The sequence below is a fragment of the Halichoeres trimaculatus genome, unplaced genomic scaffold (genome assembly GCF_033239565.1).
Source record: "Halichoeres trimaculatus isolate MK-OKI-2021-1 unplaced genomic scaffold, fHalTri1.1 fHalTri1_scaffold_15, whole genome shotgun sequence".
Classification (NCBI taxonomy): Eukaryota; Metazoa; Chordata; class Actinopteri; order Labriformes; family Labridae; genus Halichoeres; species Halichoeres trimaculatus.
The window spans coordinates 2,160,997-2,164,493 of record NW_027437193.1 but is presented as its reverse complement, the minus strand read 5'-3'; the positions used below and the strand labels follow the sequence as shown (position 1 = coordinate 2,164,493).

At 41.3% G+C, this 3,497-nt stretch overlaps 1 pseudogene; it reads right to left on the bottom strand.

The window, feature by feature from the left end:
* Positions 1-3,042: 3,042 nt before the first annotated feature.
* LOC141804686 (immunoglobulin lambda-1 light chain-like) overlaps positions 3,043-3,497 on the bottom strand; it is an 8,021-nt pseudogene continuing 7,566 nt past the window's right edge.

The following is a 3,497-nucleotide window of genomic DNA, read 5'->3' as shown; positions in this document are numbered from 1 at the left end:
CAGGCTTATCATATTTCATAGGCCAGTGTGTAACCTGGCCCACGCAAACATCACCTGGCAAACACTTATGGGAGGTAGCGGTGGAGATGTGGTGTTTAGTGATGGGTGACCCGTTTGTGAATGCAGGGGAATAAGGCCAGTTGCAAACTCTGCCTTGAAATTTCTTTCTTTCAGTGGCTTGTGGACTTCTTGTTTTCCAAAAAAAAGAAAATAACTGGCATTGAAATGTGACTAATATAGGGTAGATACATTTTGTTTGTAGTTTATTGTATTTGTGATAGAGGAGAATGGTTTCCAAATAAGTTTTGTTGATAATGTAAAAAATTTAAAGAGTTTTTTTGTTTGTAATATATTTTGCACTGAACAATATGAAATATTCTAAAAAAAAAAAAAAATGTTGAATCAACTAAATTATCTGAGCAAATCATACATTTTTTTCGTATTGTGACCTATATGTCACACTGGTTTTTCCATGACAATTTCATGGTCAAAGGCCCGATGTGACATATGTACCACAACAATACTGATCTGATTTGTTTGATAGCAATTTGTTCAAAAAATTGCTCACAATGGCTTAAATGCAGTAAAGAACGTGTAAGAAAGTCATTATAAGTCTTAAATCACTTCAATATTACCTTTAGCAAAAAATAAGCTTTTTAAGTTTAGCTAGTTCTCGCCCATGTGTAATCCTGGCACACGGCCGTCTTGGAAATGTTGTCATTGTACCACAAATTCACGTGACCTATTACACGACCCATCCTGACTTTAAGTATGCTTCACTTAGGGACTTCCTGAGTTAAAGTCAAGGCTAAAGCTGTATCAGGAACTTTCCAGAACATTTAAAGAGCTTGTGACGCTTGTGTCACCATGGGTTCTTACAGTTGATGTGATGACTTGTAGCAGCTAACCCTGCAGGGAGGCTGCTGATGTTAGTGAAAAAAAGGGATTTCTTAAAAATCATGTGTACAGGGAAAACGCTGACTAAAACAGAAGTTGTCCCACCTTTGTTGATCAGTAGATTCTGAACTCACAAGCTTTGGTTCAGTTGCATGCTTGAATAAAGTTCCTTGGCCTTAACCTGATCAGACCCTCCTGGTTATTGAACTCTGTGTCTTTCTCCTCTTTTGTTAGGATCCAACATTTAGAGTTTTAGAAGATTAGATTAGATCATTATCATTACATTATTTTTCCATTGCTAGGCGCTGCCCAAGTAGCTGCCTGTTGCAGCAGCTCTCTCGTCTTTGTCCGTTTCTTGTCATTTTTTCGGCTCTTTTTCGTAATCTTTGTATTTGGTGTGGATCATCACTTTGTATGGTTCATTGTCGGTCACGGACACCAAACTTTTTGTGCCTTCAGCGATATATTTACCTCTTTTCTCCTGTGTTTGTCTGGAGATCCTACATGTAACCATGGCTGCATTGTTTACATGTGAAATCAGCTGTTAGCAGCCTGTAGCAAGTCAATGCTAACTAGTGTAGGGCTTGATGATTTCCCTCGAGGTGAGGAGGAGGAGGAGGTGAGGACGACGTGCTGGTTCTTGGATGTGAGCTGGGAGGTGACGACGTGGACCTGTCCTTCCATCCATCGTTGTTAGGAACGTGGGATCTCGCTCCGGGGGATGGACAAGCTAGCCGTGCTAACCCAGCGGCATCGTGCTGTTCACGGACGTGGCTGACGGAGCTGACATCGGACGCCGGCCCCACATTGGAGGAGCTTCGCCTGCTGTGAGCAGAAAGGATCCAGGAGACAGAGACTGAACAGACTGCTGGGGAGGCTCAGTCCTGGACCCTGTGGAGGTGGAGGCTGGCTGGGCTGGAGAGTGGTGGACGAGTGGTGGACGGGATGTCGTCATCTAATTTCTTATGGACCTTTTTGCACTTTCTATACTTTTTCTTACTTTTGTTTTCTTAAATGCTGCGGTGACTCCTGAATTTCCCCTCGGGGATAAATAAAGTATTTTCTATTCTATTCTAGATCAGGAAAGCTGGCTCCTTTTAATAAGTGTGTGAGTGTGAAAGTAAAGCTCTACGCTGATGATACTGTTGTTGATCCACATCAACACACAGCACAGTCAGCTGCTTTAAAGCTCCAGCTGTTTGAAAGAAATGATGACACAGAGGTTTGATCAGTCTGAATAAAGTCTAAACACTGGGGAAATAATGTGTGTGTTTGCTTTCTGTCAGCGTTAGAAAAGGGAAACTAAATGAAGAAATGTGAGGACATGAGCATCAGACAATAGTTGGAGGATGAAAGTGGAGTGTAAGATTGTAGAAAGAAGATTCCTCTAAGAATCAGTGAGAGCTTTTAAAGGGGGTCTGAGCAGACTATAAGAAGTCTGTTTGATTTCAGCTCCTCAGCTCTGAGTTCAGGCCCAGTTTCAGCTCTTTCTCTCTCTGCACAACAAACACAGGTCAAAGGTGAGACGCTGAATTCTGAGCACTGAAATCAGACTGGATTTCCTGGAATGATGCTTTAACCAGAGTGGATGCTTGTAACTGTCATTGTGTTGATGCTGAGAAAAGGCTGAGCTAACGGTTGGAGCAGAAAGCCACACAGATGCTCTCTGTGCTGCAGGAAGGAAGTGTTGATCTGCTGTCAACAGCTTTTTAGGAGTCCTAATAACCACCGAGGACAGATTCATATCTGCTGCTGCTTCACACACTCACACACTGCTCTCACTCTCACTACCTGTTTGTCTTCTCTCTGACTGTCAGCTCCAAGTCTGAACACAAAGAGCACGCAGCTTTTTAGGATCCACAAGATGCTGAGCTGAAGGAGATCCAGGGACTTGGACCAGACTTCAAAAACAAAAACACACCTTAAATAAAGCTGAGTGAGATTTTATTTGCTGTGAAGCCAAAATGAAATCCATCAAAACAAAGATGTGAATCAAAGACAAACTCTGAGAATATTTCAGCTGATTCAGAAAGTTACACTGTAAAAAAAAGTGAAATAAAAAACATCTGTATTCACACAATACAAGAAGCTTGACAGAGGTGAGCTGATGAGATTTGATGGTGAGAAGAGGCCAGCAGAAGACAGTCAGTCAGCACATGTGCAGCTGATGGACGGTGGCTAGTTTGTGAGGATCCTCAGCAGAGAGAGTCCACAGCAGTACACCAGACTCTTCACTATCAGCAGGGAGTACAGCACAGAGAGCAGCTTCACCCTGCACTGAGACTGGAAGGAGACTGACACACACACACACACACACACACACACACACACACACACACACACACACACACACACAGAAATCAAGTATTAAACATGTTGGGTAATAATATGTGTATATTTGTATTTAGTCAACTCTAAAATTATAAATATGTGGTGTATTAATATATCATATAATGTGAAAATAACTGTTATAGTGTAGTATTATATAAAGGGGTTATATGTGAATATGTGTAAAGAAGTGTCTTTATGTATGAAACATATATGTGAAGAAACAACTATTTATATACAAAGGCTTATGTTATATTTTCATTTTTGTATAG